This window comes from Tiliqua scincoides, chromosome 7, assembly GCF_035046505.1.
Source record: "Tiliqua scincoides isolate rTilSci1 chromosome 7, rTilSci1.hap2, whole genome shotgun sequence".
Classification (NCBI taxonomy): Eukaryota; Metazoa; Chordata; class Lepidosauria; order Squamata; family Scincidae; genus Tiliqua; species Tiliqua scincoides.
In genome coordinates, this window is record NC_089827.1 from 29,195,265 (window position 1) to 29,216,077 (window position 20,813).

Below are 20,813 nucleotides of genomic sequence, written 5' to 3' on the forward strand. Positions count from 1 at the left end.
TTCCCTGCCAGAAAAATGAGAAATTTCTCTCCTTGACAGATCCAGAATCTGGCAGCCTAGTCTCTTGAAGGGCGACGATGTCCATCTGCAGTCTGCTCAGCTCCATGTCGATGACAGCTGTTTTGCGTGCGTCATCTATTTCTTGCAGGTCATCAGAGAAGCCAGGTGTCATTGTCCTAATGTTCCAGGTGCCCAGCTAAACATAAATGATTCAGATCTTTATTTATTAAAAATTTATTAAAAATCTGTTAAGTTACACAGAGATCAGTGTGGTTATGTTAATTCACACTGGCTGATAAGCAATTCTGAAATGCACACAGTCATGGTGAACACTGGGTTCACCATCCACTCTCAGCTGAAGTGCGAATGAAGCTGCTGGAGGATGACTGCCACTTAATTACCACCAATTTACACTATACTAATTAAGAGTAAATCTGCTTTTAAAGTACTGTCTTCACTGAATAGTATACAGGATACAGGTTTGGATACCGAATATTTCCAGTTTCTTTGGGTGATAGAGGTGGAACTATAAGGACTATGTAGGTTTTGAAGAAATTCCAGGTTGAAAGAACCAAACCATACCCGTGTGAAAGGGGTTGCAGCTCAGTGGAACAGTATCTGTTTTGGATGCAGAAGGCCCCAACATCCTCAGATAAGACAAAAACAGCTTCCTGTACGGAGAGCCACTGCCATTCAGTGTTGATAGCACTGAGCTAGGTTGACCAAGGGCTTGACTCAGCACAGGGCAGCTATCTATGTTCTTACAATAAAGAGTAAATTTCTTCTGAAGAAAGAAACATAATTGTGAATAAATGCAATGATTCCAGTTCCAGCTGCGTAGGAGATAAATATATGCAAATAGGTAGTGTAAACATAATATTTATTTCTAATATACTAATCACCAGAAAAGCCTCTTTGCGTGTGGACAAATGGATTTAGGTTGTGTGTGCACAAGCACAAATCTATAAGCGATAACTTGAAATTGTGACTCATCATGTGATGAGCAGAGCAAAAAGCTATTTCCCAGCTGATGGGCTGCGCTGGAAACTAATCATCACAATCAATATTGCAACAGAAGCCCAAGGAGCACAAGATGACCCTGTGTTGCACCATTCCTGCTTGACTTTGCGTTGTGACCCTAACTTCCATGAAAAAGCTGAAAGAGCAGGCCTGACCTCCTCTGTCTTCGATTATACCTGATGTACGGGTAAGCGCAAAGCTGAAATACATGCACAAAATTATTGACCACATCATAATGTACAGGCCCCTTGAGAACATCTAAGATGTATGGAAATGGTAAGGCACTGAAGAGCCAGTGGGTGCTAATGTATAGCCATTACAGAACCATCCCACAAATCACAGAATAAACCATCATGACAGGCGACGGCTATAGATTTATTTGACAGATGGGAAAATATAAAAAGGAAATATACAACCCCAAAGAAAAGCAACTCAGCAAAAGCAACAGGGAAACTTCAACATGGGTCTGCTTGATAAACTTCAAAAAACTATAAACTTGACTTGAGTGTTTGGCCGAGACTTCCACGCATGCAACTCACAAGTCCATGAGCCAGCAAAATACGCACATTTCTGCAACTCAAGTCCGACTTCTGTCTCAAGTTCCCATCCCTGCAAAACACCAAACTGTTTAGGTGGGCTGCTCAGCAGCATAGTGAGCATTTGATCTGCAGCCTCTACCACAGTCACTAACCTCCCTGATAATGGCTACATTCAAAGAGCAATGTGTCCCACCATCTTACTTACTCTTACATTCTGTGCAATAAAGAGTTTTGAATAACTTGTATTTTAATACGGCTTGCATATTCTTACCCCTATAAAAATCAACCCATGAAAAGATACATCTTTGCCTGTTTTACACATTTCAGGACCAAGTCATCACTACCTTCCAGTAGAGGTTTATCTATTAATTTATATCTCACCTTCTTCAAGGAGCTCAGGTTAGTGCTTCAAGCTGTCTGCCTTGTGCTTCAACCTGTCTGCTTCCCTGGCACTTGGAAGCCCTGTTACCCTGCTGCATCAATCCAGGTTTGCACCTTCTACCTGTCACCAGCTACTATGGTTGACCATTCAGGGTTCTATCTGCCACTTGCAAGATCCTGGCCAAATAGGTTCACAGCCTTAAGAAAGGAGAACAACTAAAAAGCATCCAATATAGCATCCTAGTGCTAGCCATACGTGAAGTTCCTTTACACTGAGTCAGACCATGGGTACAACTGTTCTGATTGACAGATCTCTCCGGGGCCTCTGAAAGTCTTTCCCAGCATTGCTATCTGAGCTTCTCCCAAATGAAGACACCAGGGATGGCACCTGCAACATTCTGCAGGCAATCATACAATATAACACAGAGTTGTGGCTACCTGGTCCCTCCTTATGTAAACAGACTGTGGGCTAGCAGTAGTAGCACAGGATAATGATAATACTATCAAAAAGAAGAGTGGTTATGCCACAGAGGTCCCTCTCCAGGCTAAACAGCATCTCTTTTCTTTTGTATATTCCTCCTAAATGTACACACAGGCTTGGTGCCTTAGTAATAATCTGCTATGGGAGATGCTCTAAGCAGAACCAGTGAACCACTCACTGTGAATGGCAGGGGCAGACAGAAGGCAGACTGGGATCTGATGATATACTTCCGAACCACCTGTAATAGATCAGCAGGGGTTCCCGACTCCCTACAGTTTAATAATAGTAAAATTGCCTGGATGAGTGCATGCATCGGCGCATGCACGGGCTCATACACGGATGCACCAAGGCAGGCAATGTGTTAATTGCTTCTCGTGGACTGTATTTCTCTATTACTTGCTTGCCTTTGATTAGGTCTTTGTGTAGTCTTGTGGCCAGTTAGAATTTAATTTGACTCCACGATCTGCAAACAGATGTAGATTTATAAATGTACTGTGCATGCAGATTATTCCAGTGTAAAGCTCTTGGAATACAGTAGGTAATTGGTTCTGCCCCACCCCCAGTCATCATTTTGCATCTGATTTCTCCTCACATACTGCACCTGGTAGCGCTGAGCCAAGTCTTACTGGTTTTTGAGGTGGTGCACAAAATGATGCTGCGCCCTTGCCTTGCTATGTCAAATAATGCTGCCTTGCTCAACAATGCACCATCTGCCACGTCTTCTGCTCTCTGGATTCAAAATGAAGAGGGGAAAGGAGTGGAAACAGAGGTTTGAGGTGGGCAGTGGGCATCCCTGGCCAAATGAATGCCAGAATCTGTCCCATGGGCAGACCACAACAGGGAGTGGATCAGACACTTGAGAATAAGAATTCATCCAGATATTTTCAGTCACTGACTACAGAAAAGTCAGGCCTAAAGAGGAACTTTTATAAATTGAATACTCATTCTTAGATAAAATCAATATCAAAAGCAAAACAAAACACTTTTTTTCTAGGCTAGGCAAGCTTATTGAATTGGCATCAGTCATGAGTGTGCTGGGAAGGTGGAGAAAACTATATGTGTGCCCTACCCCCCCCCCCCACAGATGGATACCAGCAATTGTTCAACATAAATAAAATAGACATCATGCATCCAATGGGATATTATCTAGAAAATGTGGGGAAGAGGGTAGAGAATGCAGAAGTTGTTCAAATATCAGATATTTCTTTGTAAAACTTAAACTCGCAGAATAAAATATTGATTGGGTCACTACTGGTGAATTCACAATGAGAAAACTTAAGATAGCTTAGGCAATGTACACCATAGATTTAGGACCCAATCCTATCCAATTTTCCAGTGCTGATGCAACCTCAATGCAGTCCCATGGTAAGAGTACAAACATTCCCTTACGTTGAAGAGGCCTCCATGACTGCCTTCCCATAGCAGGATGCAATGTGCATCCCACTGTCATAGCTGCATCAGTGCTGGAAAGTGTGATAGAATCAGGCCCTTAGCGTGGTGCAGCATGGAGAGCTTCTCTTTGGCTGCTTCTTGTAAGCCTTAGGGCACAATTCTAACCCCTTATGTCAGTGCTTTCCAGCACTGACATAAGGGCAATGCAGCTCCGAGGAAAGGGAACAAACATTCCCTTACTTTGAGAAAGCTTCCATGAGTGCCACCCAACTGCAGGATGCAGCACATTTCCCATTGGCACCGCTATGCCAGTGCTTTCCAGCACTGACAAAAGGGGTTAGGATTGCGCCCTTAATCTCTCTCCCTGAGAGATCACCTGAGGGATGCTTCCTCTCTTGCTTCTTTCAAATCCTTCCTCAGGTCCCCTCATTTCTGTGAAATCCTTGACAACACACCCTCTACCTGACTGCAACTAAGTCAAAGCACATGTACCTGAAATAATGGCATTTCTTCCCCATCTTTCCTGGCAGCACTCCCCTCTCCCCTTCCTCTTGTGTCTATTTTAATTGTGAGTTCCTTGGTGCAGGAATCTGTCTTCTCTTCTATTGTAAAGCACCAAGCACATTGAAAGTGCTATGCAAATAATAAATAGTGAATATATGTGCTTGAAAAAAAGACCAGATTCCTCTGATTAAAGTATGTTAGTGTAAACTGGACCTAGGGATGAAACTTGGCAAACTTTGGAGGGAGAAGCATTCCGCAGCTGTGCTGTCTGAAGTTTTCAATGCTGGCATCATTAAATACAGGCTTTAAAATGTCATAACAAACAAAGAGTTGCCAATCTCTCCTCCAAAGCAGACATACACACTGAATAAATCATGTGTCAAAAGACATTCATTCAGTGTGCCTCTACCATATGAGAACAAATCATTAAACACTGGAGGTCCTTAATTTCCTCTGACACTGAGTACATGGCAGGTAGGAGCCTAAAAATCAGCCAAGGAAGTGTGGTGGTGAAATTCCAAAATAACCACAGAAGTCAGTGACAGAAGGGGGACCCTGAGGCTTATTTGGTTTCATTTGAACAAATATTCTTGTAAAAACAAAATGCATCTGATGGAGCGTTCTTTAGAACCCAGTTTCTGCAGAATCAAAATTCCCGGACCCCTTTAATTACCTTTGGTTGGCAACCTTCAGTCTCGAAAGACTATGGTATAAGCCTACAGCACCCGGTATTCCCAGGCGGTCTCCCATCTGAGTACTGACTGAGTCTGAGTACTAACTCCCATCTGAGTACTAACTGAGTCCCATCTGAGTCTGACCCTTTAATTACCTTTGTGAAAGCAAATTTAGGTTCATGAGAAACATTCAAACAGTGTTGCAGTTAACTTTGTGCAGCTTCTTGAAGCACCAGTCCTAGGGATGGTATTTCTGTGTTGATGAGAACCCATTCACAGCACAATTACCAGACTTTATGATACACGGTTTTACAGAAGTGTCAGAGAACTTCTACAAAAATACAAACAGTATCATTTTGAGAAGATCTCCTTGATTGTTCACACAGAGAAGGTTACAAAGGCAGGCTTTTTATTAAGCCCTTGATGCTATGTCGACTGGGCCAGGCCCAGGCACCGTGGGTCTCTTCAGGAGCAGGGGAGGCAAGCAAATACTGCCTCCATGCAAGGAGTCCATGCAAGGATCCAGCCTCCATGCAAGGAGTCTCCTGGGGAGTAGGGCCTGAGATCTCATGAGATCTCAGGCCAACCACAGGCCAGAAGGGGTGAGGCTTGTTGGGTCAGCTGCTGAGTTCATAAGGAACTCAGCAGGCATAAGGATAGGTCACTCCTCCTTCGGCTCCTACTGGGGGATGGAGATTTGGGGAAGCACAAGCAGCCCCTAGCCCTTACGTCAACCTGTTCCCAGCCTGGAAGGGATCAGAAGGGCCCAGAGTGGGACAACTGCCCTTTAGATCCTGGGAAGAGAGCTCCTAGGGCTATCTGGCAGGCCACCAGTCCTGGTCCAACAAGGGATCTTCCCTAGCCCAGGACCTCAGGTGCAACCCAGAGGCAAGCCAGCCTGACCTTCAGGGGAGTGCCCTCAAGTCCAGCCACTGCAGGGAACCCCAGTCAAGAGGCCACCCTTCTGCAGCTCCCTGAGGGAGCCCCCTAGTGCTTGGGGACGGCAAGGTGCACCAGCACTGGCAAGCGATGCTGCCCCTCCCCAAAGAAGGAACTGCTTGTCCAGTGACAGGAGACCAGGGAAACTCCAACTACAACACTGGCTGAACCCACCTAACAGCCTCTACAGAGGGTCAGCCATTCTACCTCCCAGCAGCCCAGGGACCAAGGACCAAAAGAGAGGGCGCAGACCCTTCCCATTTGCTGGCACCAAGACTGCTACTCAACTCCTGATAAGAATTGACTCTTGGGGTCCTTGTGAAGTAACAAGGCCTCCCCATGAACATAAAAGTGCTAACAAGAATAGTCTCTGCAGACCTCTCATAGTGGCTCCTTGTCTTACTCGTTGCCCATCAAGCAGCAGCTCTGCCCCTTAGGGATGGAGGTCACACGTTATTAAGTCATAAAAGGGCTACATGTGGCTTAGGATTCTGTAGGCCTGCATTAGAAACTGATCGAACCCATTGCACTGGATCACATGCCTTAAGAAAAAAAGGATAAGGCATCTTGTAACTGACAGTGTTGAGCATATTATAATCACTCAGGCTCACATCCCTGAAATGATCTAGCTTCAGAGTTACACTGCAATTTCCAGGTTGACACTGTGGCCCGTAGCACTTAGATGCTTATCAGATACAAACCATGATGGCTGTCCAGAAATGTACAGCTAGCAAGGAAACTGAGGACTTCCATTTGCGGAGATGGGATGCATGAAACAAATCAGAGAAGTGTTTCAACAACAGCTGTGCTCAGACCTGGCCCTAGACTATTACCCCCAGTGTTTGAGGTGGCTTGGCAATAGTGTACTTCCAGGCATTAAATTTTCAAAGTTCTGAATGTTGGTGACTAGCATGTTTTGTGAACTGATGTGGGAAGAGGTATAGCTTTTCTGAAATCTGTCTTCCTTCCATATAATTTCCAATTTTCATTTGCATGCAATTAACATTTCAAGACTACTTTTTGTAAACAGACAAGCTTATCTCAATTTCTTGACTTCCATTTTTGCCCTTGAACAAAAAGGCATCATCTTTACACGGCAGTAAAAAAAAGGGAGTAGGGGACTGGGAGTAATATGTTTGAAGTCAAAGCCAAATATCTATTTATGTTTCATAAATTATATCATCACCTATCCAGGGACCCTCAAAGACACAGGATAACCAAAGTATCCATACGATTTAACAGTATCAGCCAAGACTCTTGAGTGACTCTTCTACTTTCTACCTGGGAGATGCTATTTGCATATCATCAGCTAATTATGAGTCACAGGCACATTTTCTAGCCTGCTCCTGTGAATAATGAAACTATGGAAATTTCTGAAATGAATGGTAAAACTACATGTTTTTTATTTTTAAAAAAGTCACACCACACAGACCCAAAGGCTACCTATGCCAGGAGAAAATGAAGATAATTGGCTCCTGTCCTTTCTAACATTTGTTTTACAAAAGAAAGTATCAGATCACATTCTCTGATTTGTATGCAATTCAGAAGGTAGAATATATATTCATGCTAATACCCAGGGGCTCTGAGAGGAATTTTATCAGTGGGTACAAAGTTTCTTTTGGGCCCCTTTGCAAAGGGAGGAGGGGTGAAACAGAGCAGGGGAGGGTGGTGACAGGTGAGTAGAATGGGGGAAAGAAGGGGCAAAACAGGGTGGAGTGAGGGTGGAGATCGCTGGAAAAGTCTTTGGAGCCCAGGTCTACCCACCCATGTGGAATCGGCAACTAGATACAGTAAAACAGAAAACCAAACACAATTCAAAGTCTCTCTAAAATCTTTTATATAGAGAAAATCTTGCTGAAAAATTAGCATCATCATATTTAGGTTCACACCAGAATGGAAAATGTCCTGTGCATATCAAAACTTGCTTCTGCAGCAGCTGTGGTTCCACAGCTGTGTCCCTGAACGCCTATACACTCCTTCAGGGTTAGCCAATGAGGTACCCTAGCAGGCCAGTTTCTTCCCAGATTTGACACTGTATTAAGGAGTGTCCTGTATGCATTCCTCAGTTCAGCAGATATGGCTTGTGGCAGCAGTTGTCACTGCACACCCAGCATCCCATGCAGTCAGTGAGTTCAGGTGAGATAGGAAAATATAAGACCTCAGGAAATTTCTGGGCCCCCTCCTTAGGCTCCTGGGCCCCCTTGATGACCCTAGGCCCAGGTACAAATTACCCCCTTTACCCCTCTCTCCTAGGCCCTGCTAATACCTACTGTCATATGGAATCTCACCAAGTATAGCTAATCCCTGCACTGTCCTTGTATTTGAGAGGCAAAGCAATTCCAAGCTCACAAACATAATAAGGCAAATAAAAATTCCCATTATCAAGTTCAGTTCTACCTAACTCCCACATGTGATGCAGCTGTGCCAGTGGGGGCCATCCTGCAACATATGAGAGAGTTTCAAGCCATGAAGCAACAGGTAGGCAGGCTGCAGGCAGCCTGAATGCTTAAAGAGACTAGATAGAATGTTAACAGGAAGCAGTTAATTTTCTGCTTCCGGTTGGAGTTTGTTCTAGTTTTTTCAAGCATTCAGGCTGCCTGCATGTGTTATATGCTTGCATGCTTATAGCAATCTATAAAAGGAACAAACATTTCCAGCTGTAAGCCTCTAAATGTTAATGAGTGGGGAGGGGTGCAGGGGGCAATGATAATAGGGTTCCCCCGTATCTGCAGGAGGGGGCCTGAAATGGATCCCCTGCAGATATTGGTAGACACCTGGCTCAGTGTAGCATTTGCTCATCTTTGTTTTTATTATCATGCCTGTTTTAATGGTTGCCTACTCCTTTTTAAAAGCTATCTGATTATTGCTGGGTGCTGAGTGAGGCAGTACTTCCAACTGAAAACAATGAAATAACTTTAGCTCAAGAGTTGTTCCACAGTCAATAATGTGTGAATCCAAACAGGACTTTCATACTTTAGCCCTAGGTACAAAATTCAAGAAGCCAAAGTGAGCGCAATATGGCATGGCAGAACCCCAGGCCAGCATCATAGCTTGGCTCAAATAGTGATAGTGCAGCCATGCTTTCCCCACATTTCTATCATTGGGTTGGGGGGGGGGAGAGAACTGCACAGGCTCAGCTTAGGGCATGTGCAGCTTGCAAGGATCAGATGCATTGAAAGAATATTGGTGAGCATCAACTCCTCATAAATTATGCCCTTTGTATCCACCCTACTGTAGGTTGTCACTTCACTGTCTGAGCATGAAACACTGCTGTTTAATATCAAAGAACAATGCTGTTTTGACCTTTACAGAAAGATAATCATATTCCTGCTTTGGGTCAGATATATCCTGACCGTAAATAGAATGTTTTGTGGTGACAAATGTCACTGCATGGTGAGGTGTTGATTGTGGTTCTGAGAGCAGTTCCAAACTTTCTCTGAAAAGTCCTACACACTGTGGTCCCTGGAGGAACAAAAGGGTGAAACAAATCTTGAGGCCTCTTGCAAGTGCCATCGAGTTTCCCTTCTGGAAGGGGAGGTGAAAGGGTTTGAGGCATGCCTTTCTACGCTGTGACTCATTAGGAAGGGTGAAAAGTTCCTAGACAAACCCGGAAAAGCTCTCCAGGAAGGGGGTCAGGAGGAGGAGAAACTGTCTGCTGAGGAGGAGGAAATCCCACTGGAAGGTGTGGATACACTGAAGCATGTGACACAAGAATCCAGAGACATTCTGTGTCACTGAAGATATGTCTCTGAAGTTCTCTCTATGGAGGATGATTCATGCCTATCTGGAAAAATACTGCCACCTAAACTCTATGGATGAGGCAGGAAGACTCTCAGTTACCCATGGTTGGGGCAAATCCAACCACCTCTCAAGGATGAGGGAAGATGTGTGGTGGTGGCAGTGCTAGTCCAGCCATGAAATCACCTGATGCAGCTCATGTCAGGGCAAGTGACAGGAGGAGTAGCAGATTGGGGCACCCTTAACCCTGAGCCACCTCCCTCCAACTTGCTGCAAATGCAAGAATGGATCATCCACCACATTGCCATGCTCTGACAAAGAACGTGGCAGTCCTTCACTGTCACAGTCACTTTACATAAAAGCAGAAGACCTAGGTTTGAGAAAACTATGTATCAGAGCATGGTAAGGGGTTTGCTCTCTTGCTTTGTCTCTCCAGAGAGCCACTGTTGAGGTGGCAGCATCAGGCAGCTTCTTCCTAATAAGAGAGACAGAGACAGCAATGTAGAGACCAGGTATGCCATCACAGGAAGTGAGCTGCCTTCCTATTATTATATCAGGGTGGAGAGGCTGCCAAATTTAATCAAATCCAGTGACCATATTATACCCTCTGATTGTTCCATGTAGCAACAAATGATACTGTCAGAAGTAACCTTGGAAGATTCTCAAGAGAGTACAAGGCTTTGGGAAGGGTAGTGCAGGAGGTGGAGGAGTAAGTGGTGTTTTCCTCTATCTTCCCTGTTGAAGGTCAAAGGACAACTAGAGAGCAGATTCTGAGAAGAAAACAGCTGGCTATGAAGACTGTATCATTGGAAATGGTTTGGATTATTGGACTACAACCACACTACCAGGGAGAAATGTAGTGGGAAGGAGCCTTGCATACTTCATCAGAAAGGCTTTAAACTAAATACAAAGAGGGAGGTGAGACAAAAACCCAGAATCAAGAATAAAGACAAGTTCTGGAAACAAGAAAGCAAGCAACAAAAGACGAAATGCACTTGCAGAGGCTACGTTCAAAGACTTGTAAGAAACTATGCCAGAGGTGATCTGGTAACAGGTGATCTGGTAACAGGTGATCTCTGATGTCTATACTAATACACAGGGCATTAGTATAGAACAGGGGTGTCCAAACGTTTTGGCAGGAGGGCCACATCATCTCTCTGACAATGTGTTGGGGGCCGGGGGAAAAAGGATTAATTTACATTTAAAATTTGAATAAATTTACATAAATGAATTTATTAGAGATGGAACTTATATGAATCAACTTATATGATGGAACTTATATGAGGGTCTTGTATGTAGTAGCTCAAGGCCTATAAAAGGCCTTGCACAAAGTAAGGCCAGCCTTTCCTACGCTGCCACTGCTGCATCAGAGGTGAAACAGCAAGTAGTGGAAGGAGCCCTTGTCCCACAGCTCAGGTAAGAGGTCAAACAGTCGTCCTCATGCTGAGAGCAACTGCATCAGGCTAGCATGGACTCCAGCAAGTTTCTGGAGGGCCAGAGGCTCATTGGAGATTGGGGGCTCCCCGAGGGCCACATTGGGAGCCCCTGAGGGCCGCAAGTGGCCCCTGGGCCAGGGTTTGGGCACCCCTGGTATAGAAACATAAAACGAACTTCAAATCCTAATATGAGAAAACAAATACGATCTGATAGGTATCATAGAAACTTGATGGTACAAGAACCATGAGTAGAATATAGTACAGGGGCCCAATATCTACAGATTCTGTATCCATGGATTCAGTTATCCACAGATCAGGTTCACCCCTCCCTGTGCTCCCCCTCTGCAGCTCTGCTCCCCTTGCCTCTGGAGGGGCTTCTGAGCTCAGCAGAACTTTCTAAGAGGAAAGAAATAGTGGTAATGGGGGGCTTCAACCATCCTGACATCAGCTGACAGTCTTAGGTTGCAATTTTATACACATACCTTCGAGAAATCCCCATTGAATTCAATGTTACTTCTAAATAGACATGCACAGGATTGTGCTGTCAGTCTGCTCAAAATGATAGGTCCAGTGCAATAATGGATCATCCACCACATCTTCACTTGTCTTCCTGATCACTTTATCCTGATTACTTTATGGAAGAAGAAGAAACTAGGGTCAGCTATCCTGGACTTAATCCTCACCTGGCTGAGGTAAAAATGGCAGAGATTTTGGGAGAAAGTGACCAGGTCATCTTGGAATTCTTGATTTTTATTTATTTATTTGCAGAATTTATATCCCGCCTTTCCACTCCAGAAAAGAGCACTCAAGGAGGCTATTGGGGGAAGAGAAAATTAAGTGTGGTCAGATCACGTATGCTGGATTTCAGGAAGGTGGTTTTATGGGTTCAGGGGAAAATTAAGTAATGTCCCATGCCTAGAACTTCTAAAAGAGAAAAGAATCTAACAGCCCATTCTATCCAATTTTTCAGCACCGGTGCAGCCATGCCAATAGGGTGTGTGCTGCATCCTGTGGTGGCTGGGCAGTCAAGGAGGCCTTCTCAAGGTAAGGGAACATTTGTTCCTGTATCTTGGGCTGCATTGCAGCTGTACTGGTGCTGGAAAATTGGATAGGATTTGGCCCTAAGGCTGCAGTCCTACACAACTTACCTAGGAATATATCCCATTGAATGCAATGAGACTTCTAAACAGTCATGCACAGGATATTCTGAAAAGTGAGGTGAAGAAGGCACAACTGCAAACATTAACAATGAAAAAAAAAATTGGGCGATGTACAGTGTAGCTGTACAGAGAGCTTTCTGAAAAATTGTGTAAGAAGTAGGAGGAGGAATCTGAAGGGTTATTGCACAGAAGAATGGAAGGATATATTCCCTGCTATACCTAAGGGCAGGAATAGAATCAATGGATTGAAATGACTGGGCAATAGATTTAGGTTAGACAGAAGGAAGAGTTTCTGAACTGTAAATGCTGTCTGGAACTGAAACAGTCTGCCTCATCTAGTAGTGGGTTCTATTATTGAAAGTTTTCAAGCAGAGGCTAGATGGCCACCTGTCAGGGAAATTGTAAACAAGAACAGCTAGTAGAACAAAGAAGGGAAAGCATGGCTAAAAATGGTTATTTGACTCCAATGTTCCAGGAAGGAAAACAATTCCAGCCCGTATGACGTTTTAGAAAACTCCTAGTGCACCAACGTTAACAGAAGTTAGAGACAAGGCTGTGTGTGTGGGCATGCCTGCTTGCATGCACACATGGCTTCAGTTCGCCAGCAGAAAGAGCGGCTGAGCAGGGCTATTAGTGTAAAAGACAGTGAGTCCAGAAAGAATGAGAGGGGCAGCCAGAGAATCCACAGCTTCCAGGGAACACATCTGGACTTACAGGTGGCCCCTCTGCTTCAGCCTGCTACTGGTGGAGCTAAAAGTCCTATCCAACCCAAGAGGAACAGAAGCAAACAAGAATCACAAGATTGATTAATTCTGCATTATGTTTCAGGAATTTAATGGATGCCTCCAAGTATGAACTAAAAATAAGACTGACAAAAAAATAATCACAATAAATCCATCATACAGCGGCTACTTATGCTACCCATTATGTGTTCGAAGATCTTGTACACACTGAAATCATGCAAAACTGACCTATGAGTGTAAGAACATCTCTCTCTCTCTAGCCCATGGGTCTCCAAACCCCGGCCCCGGGGCCAGATGTGGCCCGCAGCCAGCCCCTTGTCCCCTGAAAGCTCCTGGTCCCCTTGGCTGAACATGACTAGAACTGTGCTCTGATTGTATCTGGAGGGTGTTCTGAGGGCCACAGAGCTTGAATGAATGAGCCCATTCATTCATTTATTCACTCATCTAAGTTCCATCTCTAATTTATTTATATATATTTTATATTTAAATGTTTTTCCCGGCCCCCAGCACCGTGCTAGCTAAGAGGGTCGCCCAGAAAGTAATGCACCACATTTTTTTTTCTCAGCCTACAGTAATGGTACGAATGCAAAACTTTAGATATACATTATTTGAATTTTCAGGAGTGCGCACAAAAATTTTTGGTTTCTTCAGACAGATAGCGTAGCTGCAGCAGTGTTTCGAAATGGCATCTGTAAGTGATGTACGTTACAAGCAGCGTGTCGTCATTGAATTTCTCACTGCGGAGAAAGAAACTGTTGGGAACATTCACAAACGTTTGTGTACAGTTTATGGAGAATCTGCAGTCGACAGAAGTACGGTTAGTCGCTGGGCACAGAGGTTGAGGCCATTAGAAGGCGGTTCGGCAGAGCTCCAAGATTTGCAGCATTCGGGGCGGCCATACACGGCTGTCACACCTGACAAGACGCAGCTTGCTGATGTGCTCATTCGCGAGGACCGAGGCATAACGACTAGGCAGTTGGCGCTGAAGCTGTCAATCAGCAAAGGAAGTGTGGATGCAATCATCCGTGCCCTTTATTACTCAAAATTGAGTGCACGATGGGTTCTGCGCTGTCTTACGGTGGACCACAAATCTCTCAGAAAAAACATTTCTTCTGAGTTGCTGAAACGTTTTGAAGATGAGGGGGAAGCGTTCTTGTCCAGGATTGTGACAGGTGATGAAACCTGGCTTCACCATTTTGAGCCCAAAACAAAACGACAGTCGATGGAATGGCGTCATCCTCAATCTCCACAGAAGAAAAAATTCAAAGCAACTGCTTCCGCCGATAAGGTCATGATCACTGTGTTTTGGGACTGTGAGGGGCGTCATACTCATTGATGTGATGCCAAGAGGCAGCACCATTAATTCTGAAGCTTATGTGAAGACATTAACCAAACTCAAGAAGCGCTTCCAGAGACTTCGGCGCCATAACAACCCAGGTGAATGTTTGATTCAACATGATAACGCTCGGCCTCACACAAGTTTGAGGACTTCAGAACACATCACTAAACAGGGTTAGACTGTGTTACCCCATCCACCCTACAGCCCTGACCTATCTCCCTCAGACTTCCACTTGTTTGGGCCATTAAAGGATGCCATTTGCGGAAGACATTTTGAGGATGACGAAGAGGTGATTCGCACAGTGCAGAAATGGCTTCGTGACCAGAACAAGGAGTGATACCGATAGGGCATACATGCCCTTGTGTCTCGCTGGAGGAAGGCCATAGAACTGGACGGAGATTACGTGGAAAAATAGGGAGTGTAGAAGAAACACTCCCCTGGGGGCTGGGGATAAGAATAGGCCCTCAGTTTGGCTGTACTTGTCGTAAGAGGCGACTAAACAGCCACCGGGTAGATGGGGCTCGTCAGCCTGGGAAGGCAGCTCATCTGAGAGAAGGAAAACTCTGATCCCAAACCTCCACTGCCTTGTGGCTACATCCAGTTAAGGAAAAGGCTTCAAGAGTCAACCTCGAGGCAAAATCAGGAGCCGGAGTCCCTGAGGCAGTTCATGGCTGAACACAGTCACGTTCTGGCAACTCCTGCGACGCCGCTGGAACCAACCGTATTGGCTTCTGCCTTTCCATTGGACCATTTCAGTGACGTGGAGAGGGGGGATTTGCTGCATGGGTAACAGCCTATCCTCCATACCTACTTTACCCAGGCTTCGCGTACTGGAGAGGACACTGTTCCAGAGCCACCATTCAGAGCGCGATACCATAGTCTTCCGAGACTAAAGGATGCCAACGTGTAGAAGAAACATCATTCTTTCTTGTGTGTAAGTTTCATTGTGTTCAATAAATAATTGTTGAAGAAAAAAAATGTGGTGCATTACTTTCTGGGCGACCCTCGTATTTGCGGCTCTCTGGCCAAAATGTTTGGAGACCCCTGCTCTAGCCCAACCACTGCTAAACACCTTGCAGATAACTTATCCTCAATTCTTATGGATAGGATAGGATAGAATATGTGCACAAAACACTTCTATTTCCTCTTGCATGTCTTTTTCTACATACTTTACTACCTGCCCAGGCAAAAAAAGTCCATTTCTATGGTTTTGATTCAATTCTTCCAGATAAACGATGAAACAGCATGCACAATGCTGGGAAGGGGAAGACACAATCAGACAGCAGATGTCTTTGGAAATACAGTGGCCATCACTTGTGGATCTAATGTGTAGTTTTATAAGCGACGAAAACTCAGAGAAGTGGGAAAATACAGGTTGAGCCTATTTATTCCTGGATCTGGTTCAACATTGGGTCCCCTGTACCCACATTGATCCAGATTCGGCCCAACCTAAAACCACAGAAGGCAACCAGAGCTAGGTTCTGGTCACCTCCAGAGGCTCTTCTGAGGCCCATGGAAAGAAAGTTTTCTGGGAGGCCTTAGAAGATCACTTCCAGTTTTGCATCAAAACCGGAAGTGACATTCTAAGGTCTCTGGAAGTCCCTAGAAAGCTATTCGAGACCCACAGAAGCTTCCATGGTCCTCAGAAGGGCCTCCTGAGGTGGCCAGAGCACAGCTCCAACCACCTTTGGATCCTTTAAGGGGTGCCTAATTTCAAATTTTTTATCTGCAGTTTTTTGGTATCCACGGAGGAACGGATCCCCCACAAATATCAAGGCACCACTTGTAACTTGAAATAGTTATTACTATAAATGTCCTGGGAGGCAGCAGTGTCACACTGAACCCTTTCTAGCACATGGAGCAGATGTGCGTTACTAGTGGTTTTAGGATGAGACCTTAGCACAGAGACCCCTGTGTGCTGCTACATGAACTGACTACATTCATGGCCTGAGGGTTATACCCAGAGCATGTGTTCCATTCACTACTGAATGCCGTCCACTACTTGGCAAAACTAAAGTGTCACCACAGGAGGCTTCCTAACAACACAGTGCAAAGTCCCTTTGGGTCAATGTCCATTCCAGCATACTGTGTAAGTGACAGGATCTCTAATCACTCAGGCCCAGAAGGTTTCATCTTTGTTAATGCTTCGGTCTTGCAAGAGAGATTTATATGGAGCTTGCCAGAGGGAACAGACCTGCCGGGTAGAGACATAACCATTGTGACTGCTAATGGCCTGTGACATGCCAACTTGTCTGCAGAGGATTCTCATCTGAAGTGCAAATATCAGCTTTTCTATTTTTAAGTCAAGATAAAGATATTTTTAAAACATATGACAAAACCCAGTGAGTCCAAGCTCAAAGTTATTTATGCTTTTTAATGTCCTCCTTGTTCCCTGAATGAGATTTATTTTGGTTGTGTTGCCACTTTGAACAATATTAACCCATTTCAGCCTGGCCCACAGATGTACACAATTGGGCCCTGCTGCGTATATGAAACATTGGGCAGAAATGGTGGTTCTCAATGGTGGTTTAAAGTGGTGGTTCTCAAACTCTCAGGGAGAGTCTGAGCCACAGTAAGTGGGTGTGGGGGCGGGGGGAAGGCAGCGATGCAATGCACTTGATTGCACCGCTTTGAAGGGGCTCAGCGGCTTGCTGCCACTTACCAGAACCTGCAGAAGCCTCCCTGTGGTGCAGAAAGCCGCTGAGCCAGCCTTCTCAGGGCCCCCCATGCTGCAGAGTCAGTAAAAATCGCTATCGCAACCACTTTCAGTCAGGGCTTTCTGGTTAGGGTGTCGCGAAGCCCCACTTTGAGAACCGCTTGTTTATAGTATAGATTGGCCAAATATCCTGATCAATAAGTTCTGGAGGGATAAAACAATCCCAAAAAGAATGAAATGGAGTCTATTGTTGATGAAAATTTACTTCCAACTATGTTTATCTTCCCAAACACATTTATATGCATTTATATCTTGTTCATCAGTGATAATGTTCCCAATTGGATGTAGCCATAGTCCAACTGAGTATAAACGTTGCTGCTTCCAAGATCAGGCAGCCATAATCACTGAAGCAGTAAGCATATTCTATACAAACACCATGCATTTGTTTCTTCATGAAGGCATTTAGGAGAATGATATGCAGTCCTAGAGGGACATCGTAATTAACATTTTAATTAACATCGTAATTAACAAATCGTAATGGTTTGACATAGCATAGAATATTTTTCCCAAATATTTTTAACCAGAGGATAAATTCACCAGATATGAAAAAAGGTCTCAGTAGCACCATGATATCTCCAATGGAGATCAGAAGAACCTGCACACAGAGCTGGAGAACAAGCCCTACGAGGAAAGGTTGAGGGTTCTTGGAATGTTCAGCCTGGAGAAGAGAAGGCTGAGAGGGGATATGATAGCTCTCTTCAAATACTTGAAGGGCTGTCATATGGAAGAAGGTTCAAATTTGCTCTCAACTGCCTCTGATAATAGAACTAGATCCAACGAGTACAAACTGCAAGATAAGAGATTCCGATTGGACATCAGAAAAAAATTCCTGATGGTAAAGGCGATTCGGCAGTGGAACAGACTCTCCCTCCCTGGAAATCTTAAAGCAGAGGCTCAACAAGTACCTGTTGGAGATGCTCTAGGAGGATTTCCTGCTACAGGTAGGGGGTTGGTCTAGATGACCTATTAGGCTCCTTCCAACTCTATTATTCTATTCCCTTGCATAGTAAGGGCTTGCTTCATAGCTCTCCTTCTGTCTTTGAGACTCTGCTTTATTCTGGGAGATTCACGTGGTCGACCCCTTTGAATGACCCCGTGATCTCTGCAATACAACACTGCCAAACTTTGCAGAAAACAAATGGTAGCCTTGGTTAGGGTGAGATATGTTCTTTTATCTTGTGCAAAGAACATACACTATGTTCTTTTGTCTTGTGCAAAGACAAATTGACTGCACACTTAGGGCGCAATCCTGACCCAGGCCCAGGAGGGTCGCAAACGTGCCATAAGGCATGTTTGTACCTCCTTGGGAGTCAGCTAGGCCAGCATGCAGAGGTGCGCTGGCCTGCGGAGGCTGGAACAGGCCTCTGCGCCAACAGAGGCACAGAGCCTTGTGTTGGCCTGGCTGGGCTGACACAAGGCTCTGAGGTTATTGAAGTTGGCACAGGCAGCCTGCCTCACAACAACACGTAAAGCCAATTGGGCTGGGAATGGGCTACAAACTGACACTGACAACTTTACTTAAACACAAGTGACCAATGTTTAAAACATGAAACCCACTGAACACACCATCTCTCCCTTGCCAGTGTAAGGTAGGTGAAAAAAACTGCCATGCATGGACAATTTGGATGACAAAAAAAATTCCTTCCTGGACCTCATGATGAACAACCAGCTAATCTCAGACTGTACATACTCATCATGGTTTGTAACCTGTGATGGAGTTTTCCTCTAGAAATTTGCCCAAACTCCCTTTAAAGGCATCTAGACTAGACAACATCACCACATCCTGAGGCAAGGAGTCCACAGACAGGTAATAAATACATCAGAGAGGGAATGGCGATGTAGGAAGGGATCTCCTTGCAAACCAGCCCAAAAGTACTTTCAAAATAATGAAGGGGGGGGGGGAAGATCTTGCAAATCAACCCAAAGCACTTCCAAAACCAAAACACTTCTGGGAGGCCTTAAAAGGTCACTTCTGGTTTTTTTTGAAAAACCAGAAGTAATGTTTTAAGGTCTTAAAAGGCTTTCAAAGGGCTGGGAAAGCCCCCTGGAAGCCTCCAAAGGCCTTTGAAGAACTTAAAATGTCATTTCTGGTTTTCAGAAAAAGAAAGTGAAGTGACCTTCTAAGGCCTCCCAGAAAGGCCTTAGAAGGCTGTGCACAGACTCCCTAGCCTTCAGAACACCCTCCAGATGTGAGGGGAGGAGAGGTTCCCTCATCTCCAGAGGATTACAGGGCCCTGACATAAAGAGCAGGAGTCCTTGGAGGACTGGAGACTTACTGGGGGCTGCAGCCTGTACGGATGCTCACTGCAGGCCACATCTGATCCACAGGTTGGGTTTTGGGGAGCCCCCGATTTAAAAAAATCAATCATAGTGAATATGAAAATGGTTCAAATAAAACAGAGAAAAAAAATGTACCAACAGGCTATTTCTGTCCTCTTCACCAGCAAGGCTCCCCCCCCCCCCATCCAATACCTGGGGAGAGGATCTTGCATTACAGCACCTTGTGCTACCCTCCCTTTCCCCCAATTGTCTGGAAATGCCCTGAGTGCAATCTTTGAAATGAATTCCTTCCAAAGACAATTCTTCACTCAGTGCCACCATGTCTTCTGTTAAATGTAAACTTTGGGGGAACACATAAATACACACCAATTGTGAAGTTAAACTGGCAAAAAAAGGAGAAAAGTTGCTTCTGGGCTGAAACATGGATCCTTTGTGAAGGTGAAGTGCCTCCCCTTCCCCCCCCCCAAACCTCACAAAAGTTGGGTGAATTCATAACTTTCCCATTGTGTACTACAGTGTTTTGATCTTTTGTGCTGCAATCTCTCTATTGCCTGGACTTTTCACTTCCAAATGAAACCTGGAGGGAGAGTTTTACCTGGAGCTCTGGAGACCTATTAAAAAGAAAACCGGAGCTGGCAGTTCTTTGGATCTTTTTACCTCTCACACAACATTTGGTGCTGTGTCCAGAAGATTTCAAAGTGGTGTTCAAAAATGACACTAATGATATTGATGGAACATTTTCCCTGTTGTAATTTCAACCCCACAAGAATACCAAAGACTTCCTAGGAACCCAGGCTGGAGCAGGCCTTATTACTCAACAATGCTGCATCATTACTACCAGGTGTAATGATTATTGCCTTGCAATGCAGGGCATTCTGTCAAGATTAAATTAGCCAATGAGTCAAGGTAAGCTGTCAACCAACTAAAACCAACTAAAAAAACTAAAAAACATAGATGCACACAGGTATTTTTGGCTGGTGGGCTAGTCACAAACTTAAAAAAAAATAATAGCCAGAACTGGAGGTTGCTTGCCACAATTTTAACTTTTAACACCATTTAAAGTACTTCAATTACTTAAAAAAAATATTTTTAGCATAAATGTCGTTACCATGATTACGATCATTTTTATTTAGTAAACATACTTGAAGCATGTCACCCATACATCAAGGAGTACTTGGCATGCATATTGAGGAGAAAAGAAGAACTTTGATTAGGTATTGCCTTTAACTCAACTCTTCATCAAGATAATGAATGAAATGTGTGGAGATCAAAGTTAAAGGTATAAAATCAAAGTTATTTCTAATTATACATTTGATTCAAGATTCTTTTAGAACAAAGAAAAGGATGCAAATTTCACCACTGGTCCTGTAAATGTAGGAAGCTTTGGAACATTGTTGAGAAACATTTATAATTTTGACCTTTTCAAGAGAAATACAGATGTGCATACAGAATGAATTCTGCATTCTGGAAA

At 44.4% G+C, this 20,813-nt stretch overlaps 1 protein-coding gene across 2 annotated transcripts in view; it reads right to left on the reverse strand.

The window, feature by feature from the left end:
* The window catches only part of EXOC4 (exocyst complex component 4), a 448,912-nt gene that overhangs the window by 159,375 nt on the left and 268,724 nt on the right, over positions 1 to 20,813 (reverse strand). The window lies entirely within an intron of this gene.